Consider the following 17,794-nt stretch of genomic DNA (forward strand, 5'->3'; position numbering starts at 1 on the left):
AGACCCGCTGTGCTCACACTCCTGCCCAGGCTCCTAAGACCCTCTCAGGAAGGCACCCTGTGCCTTCACCCACCTCGAGAGGGCGCCAGGTGCCTTTGTGAGCGACGCAAGCCCTGAGTCAAAGCACTTTATTGGTTTTCTGCATAAACCAAGGAATATGAGCCTCTTTCTCTCTTTTACTTTCTTATCGTCGACTCTGGACCACCAGGTTCCAGTCCATTAGAGTGTTATGCCCAAGTCGCAAAATCTCCCAGTGACCACCAGGGAGCCGATATCCCATGCAAAAACAAGAGAGTTTTTATTACCAAGCTCGAGCTGGGGCTCCCACCGGATACCGACACAGCGGCTATAGGGAGGAGCCCTGGGTTTTGCGTTACATTGCTTATATAGGGAGTGTTCATGGAAAAAAAAGAATTTCTAGGTAGGGGACGTCTGATTGGTCACTTTCTTTCAAAGGATTGTGTGTTGGTTTTGATTGGTCCCTATTACCTAAGTAGACCACGAGTTCCTGAACGTTAAGTCAGGAGATTCTGGTCTGGGGTCCAATTGGCTCGTGGGTGGTGGGGTGAGATCACAGGCTTTCCAAAGGCTCTTTTCCGGAACCTTACAAAATGGAGTTTTTCTGCTAACAAAATGGAGTAGCTTAGATTTTCCAAAAGGACCTCAACATATTACTCATTTGATAATATTGCCCGTGTAGTTTAACCTACCAAAGGAACCTAATTAGCTTAATATCTCTCTTTGTCCTGTTTCAGGGGCCCTTTGAAGCATCCCAGAGTTAGCTAGGGGTCAAGAAGACTTCATTAGAATTTGATTTAGGAAGTTTTGTTGAAAATATCAAAAGGAGTTGAAACACTAAATCAGGTAGAATCATAGATCAGTGTGAAACCGTGGTTATTCACTTTGCCAAGGTGCTGGATGGTCACTTAGCTTGCTGATATGTTACAGTGAGCATATACTGAGGCTCAGGGTCTAGTGGAATTCGACTCTGCATCTTGGCTTTAGTTGGGTCTATCAGGCGAGTGTATGCTCATTGGTTCTGCCTCGTCACAACAAAGATTTGGAGTGACGGACATGAAAGCCCCCTGGGCGTGTCACAGCTATCGGGTCTTGGACAGACCGTGTTATAGCTCTCAGACCTTGAACGGACCGTGTTATAGCTCTTAGACAAATCAGTGTTACAGCTCTATTTTATTTAGAAGATAGCAGGAAAATCCATCTTCGAGGCGTGAGGGCACGTTTATCCAAAGACACGAAGCGATGAGCGCCCCGGCACGCGGGTGAGAGAGAGAGAGAGAGCGAGCTAGCTTTGGCTCCTCTTTTTGTATGTTTTTTTCCTGGGCCTGTCCTATGTAAATTGGGCCAGTCAGGAGTGTTGTTTGTTTTACCTGAGGTCCTCACTCCAGTCCTCAGACCTTCTTGTGTTCTATTTTCGCGGGCTTTTCTGTTCCTTATCTTGTAGCCACCGCCATTCCGGACTCCTTTTCCCTATTCTAACTACCTAACATTACCCCCTCAAGAGATGGAAGGCCCAATTCTTTGGGATTAGGGGCGTCGAGGTCTTTCTGGCTACTTCCTGCTGAACTGGGACGGCGAGGGGTATTGGGCCTCCCCCTCTTGCTAGTCTCAAGCCTCAGAGTCCTTATAGCGGTGTCCATCTAAGGGTGAGTGGTATTTTCCGTGGTCGGCTGTAGTTTTATATCTTTGTTGAACTGGCACTGCATGTTGCAGCTTGTTGACCTGGGAAGAGACAAAACAGGTTAGATAATTGACAGTACATGGAATAATCATAAGCGTCATCAATATAGCATGACAAGGACTAGTAGGGGCATTAGCCAATTTCAAATTCACATCGCCAGGATGGCTCAAGTCCCTGCTTGTTCAGAGATCAGAAGATCTATCTCCTGTCTGTTTTGGAGTACAGTCTCTACCAAGCTGTGTTGGCTCTTTAGAGCTATCCTAAGAAATCTTATCCTCAGAAACCAGATTTTGGGTGTGTTCATAGGAATGGCACTCATTTGTAGTCCTGAATAGGTATCTGAGATCTCCCAGGGGCTCACAGGTGTATTGAGTGTCTTCTTCTGTTTTCTCCCATGGCTTGACTTGTGAATAGTGAGTCCAGGAGTCATGTCCTGGCAGCTTGACTGCTGCAGGGGTAGAAAGTATTACAGGGTAGGGGCCCTTCCATGTGGGCTGGAGTTGAGCTTTTGGGGACCCATCTTTCCAGGCTTTGATTAGGACCTGGGTCCCTGGAGCATATAGTGGTGACTCCTTAGAATCTTTTGGGTCCTGGTTCATACCCCACATCGCATATCCTGTTGGAATTGCCCAATGGCCATGGTATAAGACTGGACGGTGTGAACCTCTGGATCTAGAAGGTTATGGACAGAAACAAAAGGTCTCCCATATAGCATCTCATAAGGACTAAGACTAACCTGTTCTTAGGGGCAATACAGGTGCAGAGGAGACCTATTGGTAAAGCCTCCTTCCATCCCAGGGAGGTCTCCTGGGTTATCTCTTTTATCTCTGATTTTAAGAATTGATTGGCTCTTTCTACTTTTCCTAAAGATTGAGGCCTCCAGGCACATGGACATAATCAGTAATGCCCAATGCTTTAGAGACCCCTTGCGTGGCCTTAGAAGTAAATGATGTCCCATTGTCACTTTGTAATGACCTGGGCAGACCAAATCTTGGAATGATTTCATGGAACAGTTCTTTTTTTCCTGCCTCCTCAGCCTTCTCAGTCCGGGTGGGAAAGCCTTCAGTCCATCCTGTGAATGTATCTCTCATGACTAATAGGTATTTATTATATACTATTATACTATTATATAGTGGCATCAGGGTGAAGTCCATCTGCCAGTCTCCTGGGTAGGCCCCACGTCCTTGGACAGGCTGGGCCAGCTGGGGTCTTTGAGCTCCTTGGGGGTTGTTTCATTGGCAAGTGGGACAAGAGGAGACCACTTGTTTCATAGTTGTTTGGAGGCCTGTTTTTCTGAAGGACCTTTCTAGTAAACTTTTGGAGGGCCTCTTTTAGCCTTTCACTGGGCCAAAGAGTGTCCAAACCGTGACAAGTCTCCTAAAACGGCTGCCACAAATGCCATCAACTGGGACACTGGGTGGCACTCTGCCCTCAGGACCCAAGAGCCTCAAGGTCAAGCGCCAAGCCTACCCTCATGATGGTTCAAGAGGACTGAAGCAGCCCGCTCCAGCCAGCCCGCCTGTAACAGATAACCATCACGGAGGCTGGAGCCCAGGGTGCAACTGGATGTGGCAGGTAGGTCCGAGAATTTCTTGGTTGACACAGGGGCTACCTACTCTGTCTTGATCTCCTACTCCGGACCCTTCTCCTTCCAAACCTGTACCATTTGGGGTGCTACAGGAAAAGCAACTACTAAAAGATTCACCCGAGCACTCCTTTGTTGCTGGGATGGACAATATTTTCCCACCAGTTTCTGGTGGTCCCTGAGTGTCCTACTCCCTTAATGGGAAGAGACATACTCACTAAACTGGGGACCACCCTTGTGATGGGAAGCTTTTCAGAGCCCTACAGCTCCTGGTTACTACTGAAGAACCCATTACACCTCCAATTGAGAGGGACCAAAAACTATGGGAAGACAAAATTAACCCCCAGGTGTGGGAACAGGGGGCTCCTGGACGAGCCCACCAAGCTGAACCGGTCATCACTGTCCTCTGAGATCCCACTCAGTTTCCTAACAAGAAACAATATCCCTTCAAAAGAGAGGCTCGGGAGGGACAACAGCCTTTAATAAATAAATTCCTTGCTTGTGGGCTATTGGTCCCCAACAGTTGGCCATGTAACACCCCAATCCTCTCAGTAAAGAAAAAGGATGGAGCCTGGGGAATGGTTCAAGATCTCCAGATCACAAATGAAGCTGTAGTCCCCCTCCATCCCACAGTACCCAATCCCTATGTAATCTTGGGAGAAATCCCACCCAGTGCCAAGTGGTTTACAGTCTTGGATCTCAAAGATGCATCTTTTTGCATACCACTGGCTAAAGAATCCCAATATCTTTTTGCCTTTGACTGGGAGGTCCCAAGAGAAAAACACCAACAGATGACTTGGACAGTATTACCTCAGGGGTTCAGAAAGAGCCCCCACCTGTTTGGACAGGCCCTCAGCCGGGATCTCCTAGTTCTTGACCTGGGCCCCACAGTTCTAACCAGGGTTCATCATATCCTATGGCTACGTCATTCTTTTAAAGGTTGTGTTCCGCTCCCTTTCCTCCTATTTCATTCCTCCCTCAGAGATGTTATTCCCATAGTCTTTTGTGAAGCAGAGGGGCGATGGTCCATCTTCTGTAACTGCTTCAAGGCTGAGTAGGGACATCGACCCTGCCTGTCAGGGAGTGAAAATCTCTGGATTCCTGATCTAGGGGCCCCAGGGGCAGGACAGCTCCTTGCTTTTATCTGCATGGGCCAGAATCCCTGCCCAGTCACCATCCAGCCTGTGCAACTACTGTAACTGCTTCCACAGTCTTTCTATGAATCTCCTTGATGAGGAAGCATTAAGGTTACAAAATACCCTTGATAGCAGCAGGGTACAAAAGTATCTATAGATACTTCAGAGGAATGGTAAAACATCTGATTACAGTGTAATCAATAAAAAAAACTTGGTTACAGTAACCAGAATTACAAATGATTACATTTAACTTAACATACCAAATTTGTTGTTTTTCAGTCACTAAGTTGTGTCTGACTCTGCAACCCCATGGACTGTAGCACACCAGGCTCCTCTGTCCTCCACTTTCTCCCAGTCTGTTCAAATTCACGTCCATTGAGTCAGTGATGCTCTCGAACCATGTCATCCTCTGCTGCCCCTTTCTCCTTTCGCCTTCAATGTTTCCCAGCATCAGAGTCTTTTCCAATGAGTCGGCTCTTGGAATCAGGTGGCCAAAGTACTGGAGCTTCAGCTTCAGCAACCAATCCTTCCAGTGAATATTCAGGGTTGACTCCTAAATATTTTTCTTTAAGATACCTCGGGGAAGCTCTCAAGTATCTCAAGGTTAGCTGGAAATCAAAAGAACTTTAATTAAAACTTGATATTTGGAGAACTTGTCAAAATGTTTGGAAATACTTGGTCAAATAAGATCTTCTGTCACTGTGAGACAATATTGATTCCTCAACCAAAGTAACAAGAGATCTCAAAAGCAAATGCAAATCATTTAAAGGCAAAGAAACACACAGTCTGTTGTCAAAAGCAGCATTTCAAGAATACTTTGGAAGCATAGAACAAATCCAGTTTTGTTCTAGCCCATTTCTAACAAAATCCATCTACCCACTCAATTCATTTCAATCTTAGAAAAGCCTGATCATGCCTAACTCTTTTCAGTACTACTTCATTTCTCACACCTTCTCTTACAGAAAACACTTACAGAGCTTACTTTCCTTAAAAAGTTTTTTCCACACTGAGTTACTTTTCTTGCTGAAAATTTTGTAACAGATAGAATAAGATCTTATTTGATCTGTAGTAAACCTAGTGAAGTGAAGTCGCTCAGTCGTGTCCAACTCTTTGCGACCCCGTGGACTGTAGCCTATCAGGCTCCTCCGTCTATGGGATTTTCCAGGCAAGAGTGCTGGAGTGGATTACCATTTCCTTCTCCAGGGGCTCCTCCTGACTCAGGAATTGAACCCGGGTCTCCCGCATTGTGGGCAGACGCTTTACCGTCTCAGCCACAGGGAAGCCCTAAGCAGAACAGAAATATTACACGTCACATTGATGACTCTGAAGACATGTCTATACTAATTAGATCAACTAATAAACTTTAATACCATGTATTAGTTTAATACAAAATATTTCCTAGTTCACATGAACTTGAAATTCATTTAGCTTAATTTCCTAGTGGCTCAGCTGGTAAAGAATCTGCCTGCAGTGTGGGAGGCCTGGGTTCGATCCCTGGGTTGGGAAGATGCCCTGGAGAAGGACCGGCTACCCACTCCAGTATTCTGGTCTGGAGAATCCCACGGACTGTATGGTCCATGGGGTCACCAAGAGTCGAACACGTCTGAGCGACTTTCACTTCAATTTCTCTTGTATTTAGAATTGTTTGATTAGTAAGCACTTACTTTTCTTTAAGCCAATTAAATTTAGCTCATTTATGAATTAACCTCTGCAATATTATCCAAAGGAAAAGACACATACTGAGACATACATATATCCAGACAGACAGAATGGGAGATCTAGCTTCATTTTCTAAACTCAGTCATGAAAATCAGGTATCATAAAATTCACTAGTTTATAAATACCTGTTGGAATAGGTAAAAATTTTAAAGGCTTCTTCCTATTTTTCTCTGTCTCAGGAATCAGATGGTCTGGTCTAAGTAAGTGTTTCTGAGAGCCCTAGTCTCAAGGCACAGGGAGGGAAAATCAAGTTCTCTAAGTAGGACTTGTTCCCTCCGAGTCAGAATTCTCAAAAGATGTTTGATTAAGCTTGCTTTTACTAACTGTATATGCAAAAAGAACCAGTTTCGGAATGAGTCTTTTAAGAGTTTTGCCTAAATCAACTTTCTCTGGAATCTAAACAATACAGTGACCACACCATGTTATCCCAGGTCACAAGGCAGGATGGCCATCACAAACCACAGAGTATAAAACACACACAGGCCCAGCCGTCCTAATCAGACCCTCCCTTAAACACAAGGTTGAAGTCCCTCAGAAAACCTCCTACTGAGACACAGAACTTCAGATCTTAGTGCTAACAGAGGAAATGGAAACATCTCAGGCCTTCAAAGAGTTCCAAGGGAGGGAAGGAGGCCAGGTTGAAAGAAGGGAAGAAGGGGAGACAAAAGGGGTGGCCTTACAGATGTTTCTTGACACCTGCAAATGCCCAGGGGTTACAGGACTTTTCCCTCGGCTTCTAGGAAGGGAGGACGGGGCAAGTTCTCTGCCCACCGGAGGTGACCAGGCTCCCACATTCAGATCAAGTGAGGCCCTTCAAACCGACTCCTGCATCCAGGACCAGGACAGAAGGAGAAAAGGGTAGGATAGGAGAGGTTGAAAAGAGGAAAGAAAGAGGGAAGGGGAAAGAAAGAGGGAAGGGAAAGAAGTCATTTTCTTTTTCCTTACCTGGTCAGGGCACTCTGGCCAGTTGTCTGCATCAGGAGGAGATCAGGGACAAAAGGTTCCAGTTATGGCCACTGGCTCTGGTTCACTGGTGGGCGAGCTGGTCACCGAGTAGCCCCAAGTGGTTAGGATGTCAGCTGTAGTGAAGAAGAGGTCCCACAAGAGTTGACATTTGATGCAGGAAAGGGACCCCTCCCAGGGCCAGAGAGTGGGCTCATGTCTAACCTTCAGAAATGAATTGTGTGAGGAGATGCACATGCTGAGAAAGCAAGAGTCCTTCTTGGGAAGGGGTGCCCAGGGGCAGAGGAGCGGGGAAACGGAACCCAGGAGAACTGTTCTGCCACGTGGCTCAAGTTCTCGAGTTTTATGGTAATAGGATAAGTTTCTGGGTTGTCTCTGGCCAATCATTCTGACTTAGGGTCCTTACTGGTGGTGCAAACATCGCTCAGCCAAGATGGATTCCAGTGAGGAGGATTCTGGGAGGCTGGTAGGACATATGAACCGGTGTCTCTCCTTCTGGACTTTCCTGAATTCGTCCAGTTCATAGTAGCTTGTTAGTTCCACATTTCTGACCAGGACTTCCTGTTTTGAAGTACATAGGCAAAGAGTTACTATGGTGCCTGGCCAGGGTAGGCAGTTTCAGTTTGTTTTCCCTAACACTTCAAGGACATGACAAAGCTTAACTTCAAGTTTCTCCTAAGAATATTAGAATGTTTCTGTTCTCTCAGGGTCAGTGTTTTTGAAAAAAAAAAAAAATATATATATATATATATATATGTATATATATATATATATATATATATATATGTATATGTATAGGTATAGGTATTTTCTCAAGCCAGCTTTCTCTAACTGCACATGCAAAAAAAGCCAGTTTTGGAATTTCAAGAGTATCATCCCAATCAGTTCTCTCCAGCATCTAAAGAGTATTGTGACCACTCGATGTTAAAATATCTTTTCCTTACCTACAGGTCGACCAGTCAGCCAAAATTTTTCTTATGAGGCTGTGTGATGGAATCAAAGAAGCACTTTCCAATTTTGATCAGAAATGAGTAAACCAAATGCAAACCAGACCTCACCAGCTAATGAAAGCCTATAGCAGGGGGAGAAAAACAGAAAGCATAAAGCTCAGAGTGGCTGCTTCCAATTCCTGCTCAGCCTGTGATTTTTATCCAAGTGGTATCTTACAGGTGGAATTTCCAAATTGAAATACCCAGATGGAAGCTGAATGTTCCCCAGATGGAATCGAAAGTTCCTCAGATGAGCATGTGGAAGGTGAAGCTGCTTACCGCAGGTTGGGACTTGAACCCATGTGCTGGAACTCGAACCTCGAACCCAGCCAAAACCCATGGTCTTCCAGCTGAGATCACAGACCTGGTTTCAAGACATAAGAAAGCTCAGGTTCTTGATGTCTCATCACAGAAAGAATCCAGTGAGAGACAAAGTGATGGGTAAGACGTGGATTTATTCATAGAGAAACACTCCCCACAGACAGAGTGTGAGCCATTCCAGAGGGCGAGTGCCACGGCCTGGAAGCGTGGTGTGCTTAGTTTTCATGGGCTGGCTAATTTCACAGACTCATAAGTGGGAGGATTATCCCAAGAGTTTTGAGGAAGGGGAGGGGAATTCCAGGAGTTGGACCACGGCCCACTTTTTGGTCTTTGATGTTTGACCTCGGAACTGTCCTGGCACCTTGGACGTGCCATTTAGCTTGCTGATGTGTTACAGTGAGTTTATACCAAGGATCAAGGTCTCGTCAAGTTGACTTGTCGGCCATCTTGAACCCATTTGATTGTAATTAGTTTCTGTTGTGCCCTCGGGATATGTCAAAGGTTGTGCCCTGCCCTTTCCCCTCCTGTTTCAAAGGAGCCTCAGAATATTCACCTGGGGACTTACCCAGATGCTGGCCAAGGTGTCTCCACGTCCCCGATGCTTTCTCCTTCCTCCAAATAATTCTTTGGAGCAGAAAAATTCAGGCTGGCATAGGCTGGAGAAAGAAACTTCTTTAAGGCGAAGGTGGCCTCCCCAGCTTCTAGGGTGGTCCTCCTTCGCCCTCCACTTCTGACTCAGAGCCCCCACTGCCTGGATGCAGTACCTCGTATGACTGGAGCTCAGCCTTCTTGACAAGGGTCCCAGGCAACCTGGCCTCTGTAGGAATCTTCCAACCCTCTGCCTTCTCAAAAGAGCCTGGCTTGGAGGAATGACCTTGGAGAGTCGGATCAAGCCAGGGGACCCCCGTGGGGCTGCCCCTAAGTCAACCGCACACCGAACGCCCAATTTGTTGCCAAAATCCGGCCTCTGTACAGTGGTGCGGGATGAAACCTTTAAGGAAGAGTTGGGTGAAGTAGAAACAAATTAGCTTTACTGTTTGGCGAGGCAAAGAGGGCCACAGCAGGCAATACCTTAAGACCGTGTGTCCCGGCCTGGTGGTGGTAGTGAGGTGTCTCACAGTGTTTACCAAGCCGTGGTCAGTGGTGAGGTAATGAAGAGGCAGCGTCATCAACCTTCTGGATCCAAGTGGTCTGGGGTTGACTTGCTTGTGGGCAACATACAGTTAACTTCCTCCACCTGGTAGGGGTTTCAGTATCTGCTAAAAAGTTCACATACAAGGCAGAGAACAATATCTATAGGCCTTGAGGAAGAACTAAATAAAGGTCCTTGACTTTGTCTAATGGCTGAAGTATTATTATCTTGGCTTGTTTGACTGTTTCCCTTTTCTTTCCTCATTTTCTCACTTCTCTGATTCAATTTACTCTTTAAAAATTCTTTTTACTTTTTATTTTCTGGCCGCGTCGCACAGCAAGTAGGATTCTTGTTCCCCAGCCACAGATCAAACCTGCATTCCCTGCAGGGGAAGTTCAGAGTCTTCACCCACTGGACCCCCAAGGAAGTCCCCAAGTTTATTCTTTGATGAAAGGTTTTCTACAGACAAAAGGCAGGTGGAAGACTCGGCTGGGTCCGAGGGTCCTGCCCGGTCACCGTCTGGCCCTTCCTCTGCTCTGGGCCCCGTTGGAGTCTCGGTCAGCAGAGAACCAGGCAGAAGACCACAAGACACTTTGGTAATCCTTTATGTCCAGGGTCAAGTCTATGCATTGCCAGGAAGGCACAGTTGGTGTCTTGCTTAGAACAGCAAAAGTTCGATTTCCAAATGTTTGCCAGTGTTGAAGGAAATCAGTTTAGCGGCCACCACAGGAAGCCAAGCTGGTAATCTGTGTCTCCTGAAACCTGTTATCATGTTAGTGATGTCTGACCAGTTTTAAATCAGTCCTCTCTCTTAGACAGAGGAGTCGGTATTTATAATTAATAAGTATATCCAAATCTCTACTGTTAACTTCCCTCAATGATGCGGCTTCTTTAGCAATAATATACGATGTCGTCTTCTAAGATTTCGCAAAGATAGCATAGATTCCGAACAGATACATAAAAAGAAATTAAATCATAACGGCTTCTGCTAGTTGGCGACTAAACATCTTTGTAAAGATGTATATGATATTGTTTTATAAACAATTCACGTTTAACTGGTTGCTGTCTTGTGTAGTACAAATATCAGCATCCCTTGGACTGGCAACTCAACAGTTCAAGGGTTTCAGGGCTTGTTTTGTTCCATATATCATTAATTTATCTATGAGAAACCCACGGAAAATATATATTTTGCATACAAACGTAATACATGTGTCTACTATATGTTATATTATGTATGTTACATAATATGACATACATTTACTATGTATTATATTATATATTACATAATATGATATATATCATTATGTTATCTACGTCTGTGTGTGTGCGCTCAGTCACGTCCGACTGTGACCCCATATACTATATAGCCCATTAGGTTCCATGGGATTTTCCAGGGAAGAATACTGGAGTGTGTTGTCGTTTCCTACTCCAGGGGATCTTCGTGACCCAGAGATTCAACCTGCATCTCTTGCATCTCCTGTGTTGGCAGGCGGATTCTTTACTACTGTGTCACCAGGGAAGCTCCCAAGGTGTACAATAGTATACATATTATTACAATATATACCAGACACTGGTATGTACCTGGTACAGGTATATTGCTCTGACTTTCATTTTCGTTTCCATTAAGAGTTTTGTTCTTTTCCTTCCTTAAAAAAATTTTTTTTCTGGGGGTATAGTTGATTTACTGTAAGGCCGGACCCCGGGGGCCATGATGGGCCGCCCCTCCTCCCCCTCCTGCCGGCGGGGGAGGTCCCTATCGGAAGGAGCCTCGCAGATCCCGGGGACCGAAGACAGCACACTTCGCCAGCTAAAGCCGCCCCACCCCAGCCACGTAGAAGGACCTGTCAGCCTGTGACACCTCGGCCTCGTGACCTATCCAAATCCCTGTCCTTCTAGCCTGACCATCCCTCGCAACGAACGGATAAAAGCCACCCCCAACACAGTCCGGGCGCGGACTTCCTCGCCCGGGAGGGCTTCGCCATTACAGAGCCTGTTAGACACTTTTCTGGTGTCCTGGTCTTTTACCTAACATTTACAATGTTGTGTTAGTTTCAGTTACACAGCTAAGTGAGTCAGTTATACATATATCCACGCTTCTAGATTCTTTTTCCATATCGGTCATGACAGGGTACTGAGTAGAGTTCCCTGTGCTATACAGAAGGCCGTTACTCCTCACCTATTTTATATACAGTACTGTGTACATGTCAACCTCAGTCTTCCAATTTATCCCTCCCCTCCTTACCTCAGGTAACCATCAGATTCCTTTCTACATCTATAATTTTATTTGTTTTGTAGATCAGTTCATTTGTGCCCCTTTCTCATTTCTCAGTGGGTGCGTTTTAGATACTTCTGGTTAGATAAAATAAAAGAGTAAACATAATCTATTAAGTGGGAGAAAACAGTGGCAAATACTATACGATATCACCTACATGAGGAATCTAACAAAATACCGCAAACTAGTATATGTAAGAAAAAAGGGAATGTCCATCTCTGGACTTCAAATGTCCTTCCGCTGAGCTTCCAAGGTGCTGAGATGTGTGAGGAAGTGAAACAAACTGTCGCCACAGTGGAGGCTGGAGAGGAGCCAGAGCCAAGGGAGGGGCGGGGAGCGCGGGCAGAAGAATCTAGAACACGAGGGCACAGGATGAGGAAGCATGAGGAAGACTGTGGTAGGCAGAGCCCAAAAGGATCTAGAAAGCCGGGAAGCGGGAAGAGTTTAGGGGGCAGAGAATGAAGAGCGGGTCACTGCCCTCGAGGAAGGGAAGGGAAAGCGGGAAGGGAAAGCGGGGGCGGGGCTGCTTGTGCAGTTTCAGTTCTCGAGGCAAAAGGAGGCCTCAGTGACCTCTCCCGCTGTTGGAACTGCCAGCCTCCAGGACCCCCTGGGGAAGCACAGCGCTTGTTGGGGCCCACACCATCCACACTTCCCCTCCCAGAACGGTCCTTACCCTTTGAGGGCTCCTCGGTGGCCTGGAGCTTCTCCTTCCCTCTGTTCTCACCCAGTTCCCTCCCTTGCCCGGGCCCGCGCATCCCTGACTCCTCTCAAGGCCCCATGGTTCCTCGCCCTCCCCTCAGGTCTGGATCAGCCCGCCCCAAACTCCCAAGTCGGCACCCACAGGGCAGATGCCCATTAAAGGTTCATTTGGCAGACCCCCTCTGTTGACCAGATCCCCAGATAGAGTGGGCAACTTCCTGGCCAGCCAGGTGCCTTCTCGGGCAGACTGGGTGACCCTGCCGCGTAAGAGCAGCCAGTCCAGGACATCAGGGAAAAACCAGTCCTCCAGGGAGAGGTCTTCCGGCTACATGGGGCCATCTGCATTCAGCCTTGAGGGAGAGGGCAGAGGAAACACACTACTCCTCTGGGAGTATCTACTCCAGCCTGGGAGGAAGCCCAAAAGCCCTTTTGTAACCTCTGCCCAGCAGTAACCTAATAAAGCCTGTGTTTCTCAAAGAGGCGGAAGAAATGAAAAGCCCCCCTCCCCCCACAAAAAACCCCAAACATAGTTCACAAAGATACTATAGCTCCCAAATGCATATATAAATAGAAATCAAGCCACAATCACTTCTGTTGGTTGATTACCCATCTTTTCAAATATATATACGCTCTTATTTTTAAAAAATTTCTTGACCTTCCAGTTGCATGCCACCGAAGCAATCTTGTGTAGTACAAATGTTAGTATCCCTCTGATTGGGTATGGGATCAACCAGTAAAAGGGTCTCAGGGCTTGCTCCATTCCACATGTTGTTAAAATAGCTTCTATAAGTTTTGTTACCTTCTGTGTGAGAAATTCAGCCCCCACCCGCTCTGGGACTTCCAAGACCTTGTCCATGATCAGCGAAACAAGTGAATCCTCTCTGGCTTCTTCCTGCTGGACAGGAGGAGTCAGTATTTATAATTAATAAGGATATCCAAATCCCTACTGTTAACTTCCCTCAATGATGAGGCTTCTTTAACAATAATATACAATATCGTCTTCTAAGATTTCCCAAAGATAGCATAGATTCCAAAGATATATAGAAAGAAATTAAACCATAACAGCTTTTGCTAGTTGGTGACCAAACGTCTTTTTAAAGATGTATATGATATTGTTTCATGAACAATTCACGTTTAACTGGTTGCTGTCTTGTGTAGTACAAATATCAGCATCCCTTGGACTGGGCAACCCAACAGTTTAAGGGTTTCAGGGCTTGTTTCGTTCCATATATCATTAATTTATCTATGTTAACCCACGGAAAATATATCATATGCATACAAATGTAATATATACATCTACTATATATTATATACTGTATTATGTATTATATATTATATGATATATATCTACAAATAGCTGTGAAAAGAAGAGAGGCGAAAAGCAAAGGAGAAAAGGAAAGATATAAGCATCTGAATGCAGAGTTCCAAAGAATAGCAAGAAGAGATGAGAGCTTTCTTCAGCGATCAATGCAAAGAAATAGAGGAAAACAACAGAATGGGAAAGACTAGAGATCTCTTCAAGAAAATCAGAGATACCAAGGGAACATTTCATGCAAAGATGGGCTCGATAAAGGACAAAAATGGTATGGACCTAACAGAAGCAGAAGATATTAAGAAGAGGAGGCAAAAATACACGGAAGAACTGTACAAAAAAAAATCTTCATGACCCAGATAATCATGATGATGTGATCACTTATCTAGAGCCAGACATCCTGGAATGTGAAGTCAAGTGGGCCTTAGAAAGCATCACTACGAACAAAGCTAGTGGAGGTGATGGCATTGCAGTTGAGCTGTTTCAAATCCTGAAAGATGATGCTGTGAAAGTGCCGCACTCAATCTGCCAGCAAATTTGGAAAACTCAGCAGTGGCCACAGGACTGGAAAAGGGCAGTTTCCATTCCAATTCCAAAGAAAGGAAATGCAAAAGAATGCTCAAACTACCGCACAATTGCACTCATCCCACATGCTAGTAAAGTAATGCTCAAAATTCTCCAAGCCAGGATTCAGCAATACGTGAACCGTGACCTCCCTGATGTTCAAGCTGGTTTTAGAAAAGGCAGAGGAACCAGAGATCAAATTGCCAACATCCGCTGGATCATGGAAAAAGCAAGAGAGTTCCAGAAAAACATCTATTTCTGCTTTATTGACTATGCCAAAGCCTTTGACTGTGTGGATCACAATAAACTGTGGAAAATTCTGAAAGAGATGGGAATAGCAGACCACCTAACCTGCCTCTTGAGAAATCTGTATGCAGGCCAGGAAGCAACAGTTCAAACTGGACATGGAACAACAGACTGCTTCCAAATAGGAAAAGGAGTCCATCAAGGCTGTATATTGTCACCCTGCTTATTTAACGTCTATGCAGAGTACATCATGAGAAACCCTGGACTGGAAGAAACACAAGCTGGAATCAAGATTGCCGGGAAAAAATATCAATAACCTCAGATATGCAGATGACACCACCCTTATGGCAGAAAGTGAAGAGGAACTAAAAAGCCTCTTGATGAAAGTGAAAGAGGAGAGTGAAAAAGTTGGCTTAAAGCTCCACATTCAGAAAACGAAGATCATGGCATCTGGTCCCATCACGTCATGGGAAATAGATGAAGAAACAGTGGAAACAGTGTCAGACTTTATTTTTGGGGGCTCCAAAATCACTGCAGATGGTGACTGCAGCCATGAAATTAAAAGACGCTTACTCCTTGGAAGAAAAGTTATGACCAACCTAGATAGTATATTCAAAAGCAGAGACGTCACTTTGCCGACTAAGGTCCGTCTAGTCAAGGCTATGGTTTTTCCTGTGGTCATGTATGGATGGGAGTGTTGGACTGTGAGTCGGATGTGAAGTTGGACTGATCGCTGAAGAATTGATGCTTTTGAACTGTGGTGTTGGAGAAGACTCTTGAGAGTCCCTTGGACTGCAAGGAGATCCAACCAGTCCATTCTGAAGGAGATCAACTCTGGGATTTCTTTGGAAGGAATGATGCTAACGCTGAAACTCCAGTACTTTGGCCACCTCACGTGAAGAGTTGACTCATTGGAAAGGACTCTGATGCTGGGAGGGACTGGGGGCAGGAGAAGGGGTCGACCGAGGATGGCATGGCTGGCTGGCATCACGGACTCGATGGACGTGGGTCTGAGTGAACTCCAGGAGATGGTGATGAACAGGGAGGCCTGGCGTGCTGGGATTCATGGGGTCGCAAAGAGTGAGACACGACTGAGCGACTGAACTGAACTGAACATTATACACATCATGTATATTATATACGCGTGTGTGTGTGTGCTCAGTCATGTCCGACTGTGACCCCATAGACTATATAGCCTCTGTCCATGGAATTTTCCAGGCAAGAATACTGGAGTGGGTTGTCATTTCCTACTCCAGGGGATCTTCGTGACCCAGAGGTTCAACCTGAATCTCTTGTATCTCCTGTGTTGGCAGACGGATTCTTTACTACTGTGTCACCTGGGAAGCCCCATATTATATATTATATATATATACATTTTTTTAGTATACATATTATTATAATATATACCAGACACTGGTATGTACCTGGTACATGTATATTGCTTTGACTTTCATTTTCTTTTCCATTCAGAGTTTTGTTCTTTTCCTTCCTTAAAAAAATCTTTTTCTAGGGGTATAGTTGATTTACAATGTTGTGTTACTTTCAGTTATACCGCTAAGTGAGTCAGTTATACATATATCCACGCTTTTCTAGAAGCTTTTTCCATATCGGTCATGACAGGGTACTGAGTAGAGTTCCCTGTGCTGTACAGAAGGTCGTTATTCCTCACCTATTTTATATATAGTAGTGTATACATGTCAACCTCAGTCTTCCAATTTATCCCTCCCCTCCTTTACCCCAGGTACCATCAGATTCCTTTCTACATCTATAATTTTATTTGTTTTGTAGATCAGTTCATTTGTGCCCCTTTCTCATTTCTCAGTGGGTGTGTTTTAGATACTTCTGGTTAGTTAAAATAAAAGAGTAAACATAATCTATTAAGTGGGAGAAAACAGTGGCAAATACTATAGGATGTCACTTACATGAGGAATCTAACAAAATACCGCAAACTAGTATATGTAAGAAAAAAGGGAATGTCATCTCTGGGCTTCAAATGTCCTTCCGCTGAGCTTCCAAGATGCTGAGATGTGTGAGGAAGTGAAACTAACTGATGCCACAAGTGGAGGCTGGAGAGGAGCCAGAGCCAAGGGAGGGGCGGGGAGCGCGGGCAGAAGAATCTAGAACGCGAGGGCACAGGATGAGGAAGAATGAGGAAGACTGTGGTAGGCAGAGCCCAAAAGGATCTAGAAAGCCGGGAAGCGGGAAGAGTTTAGGGGGCAGAGAATGAAGAGCGGGTCACTGCCCTCGAGGAAGGGAAGGGAAAGCGGGAAGGGAAAGCGGGGGCGGGGCTGCTTGTGCAGTTTCAGTTCTCGAGGCAAAAGGAGGCCTCAGTGACCTCTCCCGCTGTTGGAACTGCCAGCCTCCAGGACCCCCTGGGGAAGCACAGCGCTTGTTGGGGCCCACACCGTCCACATGTCCCCTCCCAGAACGGCCCTTACCCTTTGAGGGCTCCTCGGTGGCCTGGAGCTTCTCCTTCCCTCTGTTCTCACCCAGTTCCCTCCCTTGCCCGGGCCTGCGCATCCCTGACTCCTCTCAAGGCCCCATGGTTCCTCGCCCTCCCCTCAGGTCTGGATCAGCCCGCCCCAAACTCCCAAGTCGGCACCCCACAGGGCAGATGCCCATTACAGGTTCATTTGGCAGACCCCCTCTGCTGACCAGATCCCCAGATAGAATGGGCAACTTCCTGGCCAGCCAGGTGCCTTCTTGGGCAGACTGGGTGACCCTGCCGCATAAGAGCATCCAGTCCAGGACATCAGGGAAAATTTTGTTACCTTCTGTGTGAGAAATGTAGCCAGCACCCGCTCTCGGACTTCCCAGACCTTATCCATGATCAGCGAAACATGTGAAGACTCGGAGAAAGCTTGAGTTGTGAGCGCTCCTTTGAGAACACACCCTGATTTACTTCCTCCAGAGGATGTTGTGGGAGGTGCCCCTTTTCAAAGAGGAAGCCCAGGGGGCGGGGTTTTCCGAGAAGTGCTCTATGTAGTAGCTCAATCAATCAAGGCCTTGGTGTGGGACATCTGTGGGTTGTTTGTGTTTGTGTGTGAATATGTATCCATATATGTCTATCTGTGTGTATATATGTAGATATGTGCCTATATACGTGTGTGCACACGGATGTGTGTATATGTCTGTGTATTTGTGTGTTTATATCTAT

General features: G+C 45.8%; 1 long non-coding RNA gene across 10 annotated transcripts; it reads right to left on the reverse strand.

Annotated features, from left to right (window-relative positions):
* Nucleotides 1–274: 274 nt before the first annotated feature.
* LOC101122718 (uncharacterized) lies at nt 275–17,540 on the reverse strand. Of its 10 annotated transcripts, none has more exons than XR_003591546.3 (10): nt 17,409–17,540; nt 13,315–13,410; nt 9,177–9,403; nt 8,978–9,068; nt 8,371–8,455; nt 8,047–8,174; nt 7,509–7,663; nt 7,085–7,218; nt 4,681–5,028; nt 275–1,740 (listed from the first exon to the last, which is right to left on the reverse strand). It is a non-coding gene; the product is annotated as an uncharacterized LOC101122718 (long non-coding RNA). The 10 variants fall into 10 exon arrangements; XR_006056187.2 differs by having other exon boundaries at nt 9,177–9,671; XR_009596333.1 differs by having other exon boundaries at nt 9,177–13,407.
* Between the last annotated feature and the right edge of the window lie 254 nt (nt 17,541–17,794).

This window comes from Ovis aries, chromosome 14, assembly GCF_016772045.2.
Source record: "Ovis aries strain OAR_USU_Benz2616 breed Rambouillet chromosome 14, ARS-UI_Ramb_v3.0, whole genome shotgun sequence".
NCBI classification, from domain to species: Eukaryota; Metazoa; Chordata; class Mammalia; order Artiodactyla; family Bovidae; genus Ovis; species Ovis aries.